We start from the raw sequence: 17,413 nt of genomic DNA, 5'->3' as shown, positions 1-17,413 counted from the left end.
ATCAAGCAATTTCATTCTCTGGTTCTGAGTTCAAAGATCCTAGAGAGGAGCTCATATTATCTAAGCTTCGATGAAGGATCCAGCCTTGAGTGACTTAGCAGTGGCTGGACAGCTGAAATAAAAAGAAAAAAGGCTATCTTAAGGTGAGGCCATTGGATGCCTACTCAACAGCCATTCTCTTTTTTTCTCCTTTCAAGTCAAACTCTAATTTTGTTTAGATATCTACTTCCTTTTGCATAGTCCTATCCTTGAGGAGTGGTGGCTCCAAGCTCCAGCTCCAAATGCTGAATCACAATTGATAGAAGATAATCCATCACAGATATTGTTTTAGGAATGAACATATAATCCAGTTCTGGCCAAAGAGATGCAGGGGGACTCTGCTGAAGGCTTTCTTAGATTGGTTTTCCTCACTGATAAAAAGAAATTTATGGGGTCTTAAAAATAAAACACACACACACACACACACAAACTTCTCTAGTTAGCATAAAAGACAACAGCTAAAAACAGAATAAAGGTACTTCTTGAAGTGACCTTGTTCACACCAGAACTGGCTTTTGCTTTTAATTTGATGACAATTTGTTTATGTCTCTGTTTCATAAATGCTTAGTCATTCCTTCGCCTTTATCTTGAAGTACCCACACATCACATGTGTTTCATTTTAAATTTGTATGAGAAAAATGAAATGACAGCTCTGTATGGTTGGCATTATTCATGTCTCCCTGACTCCACCCTCAACTTTCATTTTAGTAGAGTCTGGTACTGGTTGTGTGTTTCCCATAGGCAAATGCTGGATAGTTTCATTTTTGGTTTTTATAGAACGTTGTGACCTATGAATAGCTGTCTTCTAAGAATTAATAATTTGGACAAATTGATTCAAGTGATCATTATAGCTGGACCATTCTAATGTGTCCCTATTTCACTTTTGCATAAAATAGCTCCACTGTGTTTCTTTCTTCATGATTGATATAAAGGAAGCTAATTGAGAATGAGTGTGATGATATCAAAGAATACTTTTTCAAGAACATGGGTATTATACAAATAAAGAGTAAATATGTGTCAAAGATTTATTTATTTCCTCAATTAAGGAAGCAGGATGGTCAACTGCTACAAAAGGCATTTGAGGAACTGAGCATTGCTATGCACTGAATAAAAAATGTTGGATTTCTCGGTTAAATACAAACTTGGATAACATCTTAAAGAGCAATAAAACCATATCCTTTGGTTATAATTTCAACCAGACATAAATTATTTGCATCTCTAGCAGACAAAATCCAAGGTAAAATGTAACATTATAGAGTTTGGACTCTGATTGATAATAAAGAGTATGTGAAAGAAAAGTTCATTGCTCTAGAGATTTCAATAAGTCTTAGGTGACTCTATTAAACAATGCTCCAGTGTGACATTGAAAGCACATGTAATCATCCTTCTACCTTATTTCCAAGATGAAAGCACATGTAATCATCCTTCTACCTTATTTCCAAGATTTTCATATAGTTTAACAGCAATGATGCTACAATGTTGTTATGAAGATTAAATAAAATAATATACATGAAAATGCTTTATACCATAAAGTCTTATAAAATGTAAAGTGAGTTTTTTGTAGGTTATTACTATAGCTATACAATATTCCAAAGGCAAGCTTGACACTTGACATAAAGGAGTCAAGTTAGAGTTCGACTGTCAGGGTTTTTTTGTATTTTTGGTTTTTTTTTTTAGATCCTAAAACAGAGACATCATTGGTGTCTCCAATGGCAGGATGAGAATGAATTTATGTCAACTTGGACATGATATGCAGAAAAGATTAGAGGAATCACACATGTTTTTACTACCCCAAGGAGAAACATTGCAAAATAAAATTGTGTTCATTTTGTTGTCCCAACTTGAAGATAATGTTCAGAAAAAAACTACAAATGTCCTGCTTTATTAATTCAAGTACTGTGTTGAGCACTAACAAGGTGTTAGTGTGTCTTACTGTGGGGAGACTAAAGGGAATAAGATATTCCTTCTCCACAAGAATCCAGATTTAGCAGCAGAAACTACACAAAAATAACCAGTTGGAACCAAGAGGGAGGGATAATTATTTTGTTTTGAATAATGGCAACATGAAGCTTTGATTAACTTAACTATTGTTTATTTAATCATCTGTAAGTTGGAAGCAATATTTCTTGTCTTTTACTGGTTACTATTCACACTGAACTGCATATGAAACTCTTTATTTCTCTGTCTTCGTATTTTATATTTCATTTCATTTTTTTCTCTTTGTTCTCATAGCTTCAAATATAAAGTAACTGAAGAAAAATAGTAATTGAAAGAGATTCTCTGTAAAATTTTTGATTTTTTAAAATGAGTTTAATAAGTCTAATAAAAATGTTAATTTGTCTAATGCCCAATATTAAAAAGAAGAATACAGACCTGTGTTTGAAGAACCAAAGGGAAATAATTTTATATCTCTAGATTTTTCCAGTGACTCTATAAAATTTCATGAGTTTAATAGTAAAAATTTTAGAAAAATAGTAATTTTTTTTTACTACAAACCAGTAAGTTATTATTAACCTAGTTAAGCAAAACCAGAGATATAGCCTATAAAAGAAAAGCAGGACTATTTCACTGAAAACAATAAGAAGAAAGGAGAAGACTACTTCTGAACTGCAGTGATTACTAAAATTAAAAACTTACCCTATCTGTTTCCTTTGTGTTTGTAAAATTCCCCTAAATATGCCTTTCCAATTTTTTGTAGAAAATTATTTAGACTGATAATTACTTGATATTTCATCATAATTCATTCCAGTTTTTCAAGTACAATTTTGGAAAGGCCAAGAGCTGCCTGGAGGATGGAATGCATCTGTGATATTACTAAGCTCCATAAGCTTAATGAAAGGAGAATTCAAATACTGTATATAGTTTGCTACTGCTTGTTCCAGACAGATGTTTGTGTATTATCCCTTTTTATACAGAAACATCGTTATAGCAAACATGTGGTTTTATCTTTAGAATTAGGTTCAATCTAATAGCATTCCAAATAGTTCTGTTAAAAGACCTAGATGCTATCTGGGCTGGAATGGTAAAACCTAGAATTCTCATTCATCAATACAATAATTTAGTTCCATATGCTAACCAGAGATGGTTGCCAAGAAATATTATCAAGTGAGCAAATAAACTGTGGCAGTCATATATAGAGCCTGGTTCCATTCATAGCCAAACTGTAACAGAAGAGCTTACATGTATGTACTGGTGTGGAATGGAAACGAATGTATTCTTTTCTCATTACGCATCTGAGTGGAAGCATATTTTTCTCTTTTCAGTGTTTGAATTCACAGCACTGGAAACAAACAAACAAATAATAATATAATATATATAAATTCATATTATTTTTCATGTGTGTATGTAAATGGATAAAAGGATAAGGGGTTGATAGGTGAAAGGGAATTTTGACTTTGCTTTATATACATTTGTGTGTTGTTTGATTTTTTATAGTGAACATATATAATCACTTTTAAAATCAAGTAGAAAATCAAGACAAATAATTTAAAAAAGAAGAGATGAGTTATAAGTACTGACATGGAAATACATATATATTATATATATTAAAAATATATTTTACACGATAAAAGCAAGTTACAGAATAACACGGTATTATCCTATTTATGTTAGAAAAAGAAAAGCAAACTGTTGAGAGTGATGTTGAAGAGAGACTTTCACTTTTTCCTCTACATACTTCTGTGTTGAACTTAATTTAGTAAGTATATATTTATACATTATTTGTGTTATTTATGAAAAAACAATTTTCTTTTGCTGAGAATCATCTGTTTGTTTTCTTTCTGCTAAAGAATGAGTCCTAAAGAAAGGCTTGAGGAACTTTTTAATATGTAGTCAATGATCAAATCGGAAAAAATCTCTTTCTTTTTGTTTAAGAGTCTCATTAATAAAAAGAATCACTTGCAAACTTCTCAGAAATAATTTTTGGTATTTTTTCTCAATCTCCCTAAGAAATTAAGTCCTTTATTTCAATATTAATTTTTTCCTGCTTAATAGCTCTAGTGAAATCTTTTAAACTGTTTGACGTTTAAAATATTCTCTTTAATCTTGATAGGGATATTTTGTGTATTTTAATCTGGTCCAGTAATTTTGCTTTCTCGTGGATAGGTGGACTCTTTCATAGAGCTTGCACTTGTACCCCTCAGATGTCTGTTTATTTTTTCCTTTGTGCTCATATTAGTGGAACTGCCATCTTTCTTGCTGGTCATGTGTACCTGAAGGGAGAGATGACAACTCAGATCCGAGCTGATACACCTCTTGGTAAAGATAATGTGTGCTGGAGGGTGACCACAAAAGGAGAAGAGCGTCTGGTATTGCATTTTGTAACCTGCCCACCCTCAACCTGTGCCAAACACTGCTTTTTTCTGGGGGCTGTCTCTCCTTGTACTTACCCAGTAGGGGCTTGGTGATGGAAAGCCACTCAGTCCTTCTGCACTAGGCAGAAGTCTATTCTTCCTCCCTAACTTGGGGCCAGTGGTGTCCAGATGAACTACAACCTGTTGCAGGTGCTTGACTGGAACTTAGGTTTTCTGTCCACTCCCATGAACCCAGTAGGGCAGAGGAGGCACTGAGCCGGCCAGTAAAAGGTGAAGAGAGGAAAGTATAGAACTAGAAAGATTTTCTCTAGGTTCTGTGGGACCTGACCCACCTTCTGGTCTCCAAGAACTTTTCACAGTCTTTGATGTAGATTCTGGGATCCCTCAAAATTCTTTTCTACCTTTGTGGCATCTCCAGGTTTGGGTTCAGGGGAAAGATTGAAAAATCATGCTTGCTCATGATCCAATCCTGACCACTGTACCAAGCTCCAGCCTGGAATGTACCTGCCTCCCAAATCTGCTCCCTTACATCTAGCTTAATGCTTCTTGTACTTTAGTTCCTTTCCCCAGGGAAGCATGATGCACAGATTAATATATATTTCCTTACACTTGTCTATATAGTGCTGACCACTGGGACTGTATAAGGATTTCTTCAGTAACTGGCCATCTCCCTAGATGTAAGGTCCGTGAGAGCAAGAAATATGTCTGTTTTGCTTGTTTACAGCTCTATCTATGACATCTATCACAGCGCCTGGACAATAGCTGAGACTCCATGAATATTTTTCAGAGGAAAAGTAAAGGGAAGAAGGAACAAAGATCTATTTTTGTTAAAAGGGAACATAATATATGCCTATTCAAGAACAATCTACTTCTGAATTAGTCATGTCTGTAATATATAAAAAGTGTGGAACCACAGACTGGCTTTATCCTGGATGCTAAATAACACTTGGCCTTCTCATTTTATTAATATCTTGTTATAGACCAAAAGTAGATGAGTTTTTTGGAAAAGAAACATAATATGTTACAACATCAAATAAAAATTAATTTTGTATTACCCATTGAGAATGAGTAATAAAGTGTTAAACATGTTTAAAACTATTATGAATGAGTCTGCAAAATTCCTAGGATGTAAAGAATTCTTTACTTAAAAGTCTGAAAATCCATGTGAAAAATTAGCAAAAAATTAAGCTTTCTTTGCTGAACAAATGACCACAGTAAATTCGTGAAGTTTAAATAGTAGAGCAAAAAAGAAAAGAAAAATGTTAGGTACACTTTCAAGATTCTCCTTCTAAACACTTTGACAGTTAAATAAGTTCTCCTATCTGTTCTAACATATAAATGAATTACTCAGACCATTGTCTATGTGTTTCCTGACCAGATAGTTCAGTTGCAGGCACATTTCTCAGGTTCTCAGATGCTATTAGTTCATAAGGCTTTTTAAATAACAGACAATGTCAGGATATAAAATGAAGTCACAAGTTCAGACTATTTTTCTTCTGGGGCATCAGGCTATGATAGAAATACTTGGTGCTTGCATGTTACTCTCTTATTTAATCCACTCTTCCCTTTCTGGTACAATAATTTAATCTCGGATACATGAATGGACAAGACGTCTCCCTCTCATCTCCCCCTCCCATATCTATCAAGTTCTCCAGGGTTGTCATCTTCCTTTGTGACCTACAGTTAGAGAGTGAAGTCAATTGGTTTACAATGAAGCAAACAAGAAACTTTATCTACAAAATCTCTGCTTTCCTCAATATTAATGTCTTTCACAACACAGTTTCTATTCAGTGCCAATTTGCTTTATTCTTCTTGCCTGTCATTGAGCCAACTTTCACTCCTTCATGTAAAATGCATACTTGTGGAAGTTATCAACTACCAATTGAGGGAGTTCCAAGTGCTAGGAAGGAAAACAAAACAAAGTTCTCCGGGACACAAGGCGTACACTGATAAGTGGAAAGAACCAAATTAAGGCTAACTCACCTAACTTCAGAGCATGACTCAGAGACACAGATCGTGAGTCATGGGCTTTCATTGAGATAAGGCTGGCAATACACATAGAAAAGATCAGTGTACACAAAAACAGGCTGAAAAAACATATAAATCCATCATGAACAGACCAGCTTGTTGCAAAGATGTATATCATGACTAGGACTGTCATATTAATAAAGGTTAGTAGCACCTGTGAAGAAATCAGTGTTTCCAGTGACCCAGAACAGAGTGCATTGTAGAATAGAGGTTCTGTTTATACTGAGCTTGTCACTATGACTATGAATATTTCCAGTGTAAGGAGGAGTTTTGGTAATACTTAGTAGAACAAATAAGGCACTTGAAGACGGGCCATGAGGAGAGAAGCAAAAGCAGGGCACTTCATGCCAAGTCATCTGTGCTCCTGGGCTCATTCTCACTATCTTCCCTGCCATCTGACTGGCCCAAGTCTATGGTTATGACTCCCTCCCTCCCCCACTTCGTGTGTTCTGCCAGCTTTTTGGTATGAAACTCTATTTTCCAATTCCTCTCTTTGTCATGCTATGGACCATATTGCTTTTTTCCACCCTTGGATTCATTTTCTGCCAACACTGCTAGGGATGTTACTAGAAATTTAGGTTACTCTGGAGTTTTATCTCCAGCTTTGTTTGTTCCTTGTCTGTCACTTCCTCCACCCTCAACCATATACCAATACATGAACACAAAGATTCTTCACTCTATTTTCTGACTCTATGAGGCATGTTAACCTCTCAGTCAGAATCAGTAGTGGATTTATTATATATCTTACAGACAGAAACTACTGGGAGATGAAATGGACTGAAGGACATTGATTCCTAGGTAAATGGGAAATAACATATAGATTCAGACATCTGGAAAGAGTTGAATGTGATAATTGGACATAAAGGTAAACAAGAGAAGTGTTTTTTTGTTTTTTTAAGAGAAGAGTGTCAGATGAGTGAGGATAATGCTTACACAAGTGAGGTAACAACAAGACCACACAGAGGAAGGAACTAGAAAATGAGAGGGGATTTTATGCTGTGGAAGACCGTAAGAACACTAGTCTGAATTTTTGGTAGAAAAACACAGAAGACGAGAGATCAATGGTTATTTTTAGTTCATGTTTCTCCATTCACTAAATTATTGTATCTGTGAACAGGGCAGATCCCAGACTGTATAGGATAGATTCTGAATTCAAGCAAATCTGCTTTTAGGTCCCAGCTGTACTGGATACTGGTATGTGCACTTGGGCAAGTACAAACCCTCTTGGAGCATTGGTAAAACAGATGTAATACTTGTATCTGCTTCTTTGGAATAGTTGTTGTTGCTCACTGTCTGTTTCTACCTCCTAAACTCCTTCCCATCAAGATTTTGCCCCCATCATGCCATCCATCCTTGCTCTGGTCACCAGTAACATTCATGCTGCTAAATGCATGTATGGTCAGTTCTCAGGACACATTTTACTTAACATGTCAGCTGCATTTGGCAGAGTTAAGACCTCCTTCCTTCTCGATACACTTTTTTCTCTTGGCTTGGAGGACACCACGCTCTCCTGGTTTTCCTCCCATGCCACTGGTTGCTGCTTCTTGGTCTCCTCTTGCTGGTTTGCCCTTTTCTGCCTGAACTTTCAATGTTGAAGTGCCACAGAGTTTAGTTCTTTTTCTTCTTCTCCATATGCATTCCCTCCCTTAGTGATCTCAACCAGTCTTGTGGATTTAAACTCTATGTATACGCCATAAGTCTCCCAAGTTTATGTCTTTAGCCCAGACCTCTCTTCTGAACTTTAGAGTTGCGCACCAAATTGCCTACTGAAAACCTCCATTTGGGTGGCTAATGGGGATCTCAAACTTCACATGTCCAAAATGGAACTTCTGGTCTTCTCTCCTTCAGCTCCTTCACCTGCAGTCTTCCCCCTATCACTTGATGATGATCCCAGGCCTACATTTTTGGAGTCAACATTCTTCTTGCTCTTTCTCTCATATCCCACATCTGATCCATCAGCCAACCCTGTTGGCTCTACTTTCAAAATATATTTGATCATTTCTTCCTATTTCCTGTGGTCTTCCCCCAGTCCCAAACGCAACATCTTCACCTAGATTATTGCCATAGTTTTCTAACTGGACTCCCTGCTACTAACTTTGCCTCCCTACAGTTTCTTCTTAATACAGAGTTAGAATCATCTATGAGTCAAATCATGTCAGTCCTCTGCTTAATGCCTTCCAACGGCTTCACATCTCACTCAGAGTAAAAGCCAACTCCTACAAGGCCACCTCTTTCATCCCTCACCCCAGTATCTCTCTGACCTCACTGCTTTCTCTCCTTTCCTTCTTGCTCTCTCATTTCCAAGCACACTAACCTCTCTGTTCTACTTGAACATGCCAAACATGTCCCCATCTTAGTGCCTTGGAACTGGTGGTTCACTTCACTAGGAATAGTCTTTTCTTCAGCTATTCTCATGGCCAACAACCTTTACCCTTAAACCTTTGAGGATTGTTGTATTACAGACACAATGTGGCTTACCTTGATCATCTCATTTAAAATTGCAACCTGCCTCACCTCTGGCACTCTTAATCCTCCCCTTAAGCTGCTCTATTTTCCCATAGTAACCATCACTCTAAAAAAAACTATATAATTTGCTTACTTATTATGATTACTGTTTATTACTTAACTTCTCCTGGTAGAAGATAAGCTTAAATAGGGCAGGGAGTTTTATCTGTTTGCTTCACTGCTGTATCCCAAGCACCTGGGAAAGGTGCACCTACTGACACACAGTAGGGATTTAATAAATATTTGTTAACTTAAATAAAACTATCTATTGGTTTTAGAGGGTTTTGAGGGTTAAACAACATGCTCTGGACCTTACATCAATACAGTACTTGGCCAGTAGGGTTACAAAGAATGACAGCTATGAGCAAATATGTAGGATAAGAAAATTCTTCTGTCTTCAGTCTTCCCTTTCCCAATCCCTTTCACTCAATAAGGTCTTTAGTTTTTCTTTCTTAAGACCCCAATAACCAGAAAATCCATGGAAAGAGCCCCAAAAATTTAATCTTCAAAGCATTTGTATAGAGTAGATCTGTAAATTTGTTGATTATTTGATAACTTATGTCATGTTCCAAAAGATTTCCATTTTGAAAGATGAAAGTAATCTTTAGTCAAAGGAATACATCTCAGATTGGATTTGGGGCCTTCAGTGAACTGAATGAAACAGGTATTCTAGGGATAGGGAAATTTTTATGATACATCTAAATCATATTACATAGTGGGGCGGTTGTTTCATCAAAGGTTAAGGGTGACCTATAATATATTAAAAAATCTTTACAGAAAATTAGTCCAAAAAAAGCCCATGATTATAAATACTTCATTTGTCGGAAAATAGTTTTCTTTTTTTTTTTTTTTTTCGGTACGCGGGCCTCTCACTGCTGTGGCCTCACCCGCTGCGGAGCACAGGCTCCAGATGCACAGGCTCAGCGGCCATGGCTCACGGGCCCAGCCGCTCCGCGGCATGTGGGATCTTCCCAGACCGGGGCACGAACCCACGTCCCCTGCATCGGCAGGCGGACTCTCAACCAGTGCGCCACCAGGGAAGCCTCGGAAAATAGTTTGATGAAATTCAGTCCACTTTGATTAAGCGGGCCGATGGTTTGACATCTTTCTTTACAATACAGAACAAATTCAGTTTCATTTTTTTCAAAAGTAAGACAATATATTTGGAAGTAACTGATCAATTTTCAAAGAATTTCTCCCCTGTGAATAATTATATTCATTGTCTTCACTGGCTCTAATAATTATCTTCACTGGCTCTAATTCATTTTACTTAACTTTACAGTATATAAATAAAGATTTTAAACGCAGCTTAAAATGATGGATACAAAAGATAAGCATTGTATATGCCCATTGAGATCACTATATTATTGATTCATTATTGAACATTCCTTGAGTTCTATTATATTATAAGTAGTGTATTAGAGAAGTAATATACAGCCCCGGTAGACATAGAGAAAATTAAGATAAAATGTAAAGATACCACCAAGGGTCCTTGTGCCACCGGAAGCTCCCGCGGGGCTGCTGGGAGGTGGCGGCAGCGCCAAGATGGGGTAACCGAGACCCGCCGTGCGAAAGTGACTTTTACCTAAGATACTCTGGGCAGAACTAATATGCATGGAACTTGCATTTTTGGACCTGACCAGAACCCTGGGGATTTCCACTGGGGCGGTGAACACCCACACCGAGAATCCTAGGCTCCTCCGAGGTTGCAGGGAACATAGACAAGTCACCCACTGCGGGTCTTTCTGCCCCTGTACCCCGGGCAGGAGGTGGAGGAAGCCAGCGTCAGCCTGAGGTCCTCCGACAGGGGAAACTCTAACTGTGGCTCCTGAAAGTCCGTGACACGGTTCCTTTTTCTCTCTGACTTGCTCTCCTCCTCCCTCTTGCTCAAAAGAATGACTGGCCACTCCTAGAGCCGGCAGTCACCACAAAGGGTAATTCCTGTCTCATCCCTGCTGTGACGTTGAACCACACAAGCCAGCTAGAAGGTAAAATCATCAGATTCCTGCTCATCAGGGAGGGTGGCCCGGCCAGAACTCACCTCTTCTCCCAGCACAGACTCCGTGCGGCTGGTCCCCTCCCCAGAGGAGCTTGAACAGGGGCCCCCGATGAGAACGAGTTCCTCTTTGGGTGCCCCCCACTGTCTGCCAGGACCCACCAGAGCCCAGGCCCCTCTGCTGCGCCGTCTGTCTTTCCGAGAACGTGAGGAATGGCGAGGATCGGATCTGTCCCAAATGCAAAGGGGGCGACTCCCCATCCAAGAGGCCAGGAAGCCTTCTGTCTCAGAAGCAGGATCAGCCCGAGGTGGCCGAGGCGGGAGTGGGTGCCCCTTTGCCGGAGTTGGCTGCTCATTCAAGGGGAGCCCAAAGTTCATGCAGGAGCATGAGGTCACCGCCCAGGCCACACACCTGAACCTCCTGTTGGGGCTCGTGAAACCCAGCTGGGCTCTGGCCTGGGCTCTGGGCTCGTGGCCCTGGAGCGGAATCTGTCAGACCTGCAGCTGCAGGGGCCTGTGGAGGCGGCTGGGGACCTAGAGGTGGACTGCTACCGGGTCCCCTGCTCCCAGAGCCAGGAGGAGCTGGCCCTGCAGCACTTCACGAAGGAGAAGCTCCTGACTGAGCTGGAGGGGAAGCTGTGCGTGTTTGAGAACATTGTCGCCGTCCTCAACAAGGAGGTGGAGACCTCCCACCTGGCCCTGGCCGCCTCCGTCCACCAGAGCCGGCTGGACCGTGACTACATCCTGAGCTTGGAATGGAGGCTGGTGGAGCTGCAGCAGACCCTGGCCCAGAAAGACCAGGCCCTGGGCAAGCTGGGGCAGAGCTCCCACCTCACGGAAGAGGCCTCCTACAATGGCACCTTCCTACGGAAGGTCACCAGTGCCACCAGGCGGCGCCATGAGTCAGCCTGCGGCAGGACTGCCAGCCTCTTCTCCCCGGCTGTCTACACTGCCAAGTACTGCTCCAGAGTGAAACCAATGTGGCCAGCAGCTGCCCACTCTTCTTTCCCTTCAACAAGCTGCGGTCGCCCAAGCATGCCTACGTGAAGGACGACACCATGTTCCTCAAGTGCATCGTGGAGACGAATGCTTAGGGCAGGAGGGGCCGAGCAAGCTGCACGTGGGTCCCGAGGGAGCCCCCTCTCAGACGGGGGTTCAGCAAGATGACTGAGGTCTTGCCCTTGGTGCCCAAGATCCCAAGGCACAGTGATGGGCCAGGGCTGGCATGGTGTGAGCCGAGCGGACAGATTGACAGTGGCTAGCCATCTGCTTAGTGTGGCAGGACCTTGGACTGGGCCTGCAAAGGCACAGGGTCCCTAAGCCGGTGGTGCAGGACTGACCCCCCTGCACTGACCATGCAGCACTGGAGTCCTGAGAGCCACCCCGGCCCTGAATGTTGAGATGGGCTCTGGCCAAGATGGGGAGGGTGTGGGGAAAGAAGCTCCAGGGATGGGAAGACCTCTGCAGGCCGCCATGGAGAGTGAGCTTGCTCTCGTCCTGCTTGGGATCAGAACCAGGACCAGGGGGTGGAAGTGACAGGGTGCCAGTGCGAATTCAATCTGTCCCAGCCTGGACCGAGTTCCCCAGCCCTGGAGGTGAACAAGCAAAACCAGGGGGCTATGCAGGGCTCAGAATAGCGTGAACAATATATGCACCATTTTCATTAAAAAATATGCACATATATTTTATATTTATTTCATATAATATATATCCATATACTTGTTTCATAAATACACTTCGTATTTATACTGAGAACATTTCGAAAAAGACATGCAGGAAACTGGGAACCTTAGTGTTGTCAGGGTAGGGAATAAATTGTTGAGGGTCAGGATGGGGTGAGACGTTTCACTTATATCTTTATGTTTTGAATTTTGACAGTATGAATCACAAAACAAAGTATGAAAAGAGTTCTACTTCCAACAGTTTATAAACTACTCATTCTAATTTAGCTTCTTAATTTAATTTATTAATTTTTTAAAAAATAAATTATTTATTTATGGCTGCCTTGGGTCTTCATTGCTGCACGCGGGCTTTCTCTAGTTGCAGCTAGCAGGGGCTACTCTTCGTTGCGGTACGCAGGCTTCTCATTGCGGTGGCTTCTCTTGTTGTGGAGCAAAGGATCTAGGTGCGAGGGCTTCAGTAGTTGTGGCACAAGGGCTTAGTTGCCCTGCGGCATGTGGGATCTTCCCGGACCAGGGCTCGAACCCGTGTCTCTTGCATTGACAGGAGGATTCTTAACCACTGTGCCACCAGGGAAGTCCCTATTTTATTTTATTTTTTTTATGTAAGTTTTTTGGCCATGCTGTGTAGCATGCGGGATCTTATTTCCCCAACCAGAGATCGAACGTGCACCTCCTGCAGTGGAAGCACAGAGTCCTAACCAATGGACTGCAAGGGGAGTCCAGGCTTCTTTATTTTAAAGAAGAAGAAAACAAGACCCAGACAGTGGTGACAGAGGTTACTGAGCTTTCTGCAGACAGGACCAGAGCTAGAGCCTAGATTTCTTGCCTCTGAGTTCAGGGCAAAGTCTATAATAGCAGACAGAAAAGCAAACATGTAACTGAATATTATGAAGAAATCCATTAAGGAAACAAAACCAAAATTGACAGTATATTTTAATTTCATGTTATGCTTTTATGGTCTGATACAAAATATTCCGAAAGTGTTGCCATCTCTCATCTACTGAAGGTGATAGTTATTTCTTCATCTTATGGCATGGTCTTGAGTAGATTTCTTCAACAGTGGTGACAGAAATTGAGCCTTCTTTATCTCTCACAGGTTCTTTGTGATCAAGATCTTATGTTTGTGAGATAACTCCCTAAGGTCAGAAAAAATTATCTGTATGTGAGGAAAAGAGATTTCTTCTGTGCCGTGCTGAGAGACACCATTTCCTTTAAGACTTGGATCCAAACTCTCTTCTTCAAACACATTAGCTTTGTTTGTTTTTCCTGAATTATTTTCTCTCTTGATTGTGCCTTAATTCTATGTCACTTCAAGTCTCAAAGCTAAAATTTATGCAATGTGCCCTTCTTTTCAATTAAATTGTACAAACACCTAATGAAGCTCCAACCATGCTCCAGGTACCATGTTAGGGACTTAGGATTAAAAAAGGTGAATAATACAAAGCTTCTGGCTTCACACACCTCAGTTTAATCAGGGATACAAATATATCCATTTAAAAATTATTAGTTAAGGATTTACTATATGCCAGTCATTATTTGGGCTGTTGGAGATACAGCAGTGAAGAAAACATACAGAAATTCTCCTGCTCAATATTCTGTAATAACCTAATTGCGAAAAGAATAGATACATATATATGTATAACTGAATCACTTTGCTGTATACCTGAAACTAACACAACATTGTTAATCAACTATACTCCGATATAAAATAAAAAGTTAAAAAAATACACAAATCCTAACTACTAAAAATCAAGGAAATTTTATAATGGGTTAGATAGTAGCCAATATGAGGGGATTATTATTAATTTTCTAGGTGTGATAATTACTATGGTTATATAAAATGCTTTATCTTAAGATATGCTTGCTGACATATTTAGAAGAGAAGTGTCAGGATGTATACAACTTGCTATCACACAATTCAGGAATATTTTCAAATTGATCCTATTAAAATCTTTCAAGAGTTCTCCTTTGTGATCAAGTGGTATATTTGTGAGATAATTGCCTATAATTAGAGGGTACTATCTGTATTTATTTTATAAAAATTTTAAATACTTATTTGCATCTTTTTCCAGATAGGTAAAGCAAATAATTAAAGTATGTTAACAATCATCAACTCTAAGTGATGAGTAGAAGAGGGTTCATTGTATAATTCTTTAGACTTTTTTTTGTATAAGAGGTACAAACTACTATGTATAAAATAAATAAGCTACAAGGATATAGTGTACAGCACAGGGAATTTTAAACCACCATGCTGTATACCTGAAACTAATATAATATTATAAATCAACTATACCTCAATTTAAAAAAAAAATTTTTTTGTTTGATATTTTTCTTTAATTAGAGAGTTGGAAAAATATCTGTGCAATGGAGCATACACACTAGAGGGTGGAAACAGGCATAAAGAAATAAATAAGTAAAATACATAATATGTTAGATGATGATAAATACTGTGGGGAATCATAAAACAGGAAGGGAGATGAGGGATATAGTTTTAACACAAATAATTTATAAATCTATGTACTTGAATAATATTTAAAGTCTTATGGGCACAATGACTAAGGAGTGACTTCTTTTCTGTGTGGTGGACAGGAAAGATATTGAGTAAAAATTACTGGAGCAAGATCTTAAAGGATAAGTGGAAATTTTGCTAAAAGAACAAGAAGGGTAGGGGCTAACCCCCAAGAGGGTATTCCAGGACAGATTAATAGTGAGAATGAATGATTCCCAAGCTCTGCTAAAAAGATTTTGGTTCAGGAGTCCTGCAATTTGCATGTTATAAAGCTCCACAGATAATTCTACTGTGCTCCAAAAATTGAGATACTGTAGCAGAAACAGGTATAGTTTGTGGGAAAAGAGAAAACGGGGAAGTGGTTGGAAGTACAAACTGTTGCTAAGCAAGAAAGAGGCTTTATGACAAGATAAAGATTTTGAAATTTGTCCTGCAGGCACATGGGAGCCATAAAAGGCTTTTAATCGTGGGAGTTACATGAGTGATCGTATCTGAATTTTAGAAAAATAACTCAGATGCTGTGTTTAGGTAAGAGGAAGAAGGGAGATACTAGAGGCAGGGAGACCAGCTACGCTACCCCAGTAATCTAAATGCAAGTCGATGAAATCTGCCATAGGTCCCTGGACCTCGAAATAAGAAGGGAGGGAGACTAGATAGATCTTAGTCATGTGATATGAGTGAGAAGGACTCCAGATTTCCTGGTTTTGTGAGCCACTAACAAACTTAAGGCAAGTAGAAGAAACAGGTTGGCATGTGTAGAGAGGATACATCAACTTGCATCTCTTCAAGAGCTTGGGGGACACAAACATGGATTTATTCAGAAGGGAAACACAACACTGAAGGTTGAATAAATTTGGGGTACAAGAAATAAAGATTTCGGACACATTACCTTATGTGTGGTATGTTGGAGCCCTGGGTCTTAGACTTTCTGGGAAAAGTTACTGATACCTGTGGAAGATACAGAGCAAAAGAGAAGAAAATGTGAGCTGCATTTAAGAAATCGTCAGAGGAAGAACAGGCAATGAAAGCCACTCATTCTTTTATGCCAAAGAGTTTAGAAATTCTTCCAAGACAGAGCAGTGTCTTTTACTTCCTTTGTACCCAATTTCCAAGGCATTCGTGCAGCACATATGACAGGTATTTAATAATTGCTTTCTGCATTGATGACCTACTGGTATGTGTAAGAATGTGCTTTTTGCCTATTAGTAATATTTCTGAAGTCTAGATGAAGGCCTTAGAGCCTAGTATCAAATACCAACGTTATGATTAATGAATCAAAGAAAACAAAGCATATTAAAACTGAGCTTCCTGAGCTGTTTTTTTAGCCCAAAAAACAGTTAGTTAGTTGTTTATAACTCAACTTAAATCTATTAACTAAAAAAAAAAAGAGTTCAGACATAGACTACTCACATGAATTTTCCAAGTGGTTTAAGAATTATGTGTAGATCAACTCTACTTCAATAAAAAATAGATTAAAAATTATACGTTAACATTTCTATAGATATTTTATTCTTTTTTGTCTAACATTTTGGGTTCTTTTTCTCACAGTAAAACATTAGTCCTAATAAATTTTAAACATTTAAAAATGTATATGATATCATTTATATTGCTCTTGCCAGCTATTAACGACACTTCAAAAGTCATACCATGAACTATTTAATACCTTTCTAAGAAAAAGATAGTCTTCTGACTACAGTGACTCTTGCAGCTACTTGTAGCTTATTTTAACAGTTAGGCTAATTGAATGAAAGGCAACACTCAAATTGTAAGTTGTATGAGCATTGTCTCATCAGATCATATAGTAAACCAGAATAAACAAAAGACCAAAATTCTGCATGAATTATTAAGTGAAAAGAAGAAAACTAACATCAATTATAAGAAAACTAAAATCATAACAAATCAATCAATTATTATAAGATTAGCAATGCTTACTCATATGTCAGCTGGATGACCTTCAAACCACGAAGACGTGCAGATGTGTTGAAAGAGATGAGGAAGAAAAGCATAATATTTATTGGACCTGGTGGCATCTTATAGGATTCAGGCTCATAATTTCCTAAATGACTCAGTGGCATTGCACAATTGATGTTTTGAAAAAATCAGTTACTTAAAGTAACTCCAAAGAACTAAATGGTGCTTTACTGACCTACATTATTAAAATCCGTCTCCAGTTTACCAAAACACACTCTAGAATGGTGTTTACCCGCTGGATCGGCTAATCTCTCTTTCATTAAAAATATCTTAAGATCCCTTACCACACACATCGATCTATTTAATTTGCTTTATAAGTCTAAATAACTGTAGGAGTCAGAGCCATTACCCCTTCAGTATTCCCTTTGTT

General features: G+C 38.9%; 1 pseudogene; it reads left to right on the top strand.

Annotated features, from left to right (window-relative positions):
• The first annotated feature begins 4,262 nt into the window (after positions 1-4,262).
• Positions 4,263-11,928, top strand: LOC101289206 (TNF receptor-associated factor 1-like; annotated as a pseudogene).
• Positions 11,929-17,413: the final 5,485 nt, after the last annotated feature.

This window comes from Orcinus orca, chromosome 12, assembly GCF_937001465.1.
Source record: "Orcinus orca chromosome 12, mOrcOrc1.1, whole genome shotgun sequence".
Classification (NCBI taxonomy): domain Eukaryota; kingdom Metazoa; phylum Chordata; class Mammalia; order Artiodactyla; family Delphinidae; genus Orcinus; species Orcinus orca.
Note: the sequence above shows the minus strand (reverse complement) of the source record. Positions and strands in the feature narration are given on the sequence as shown.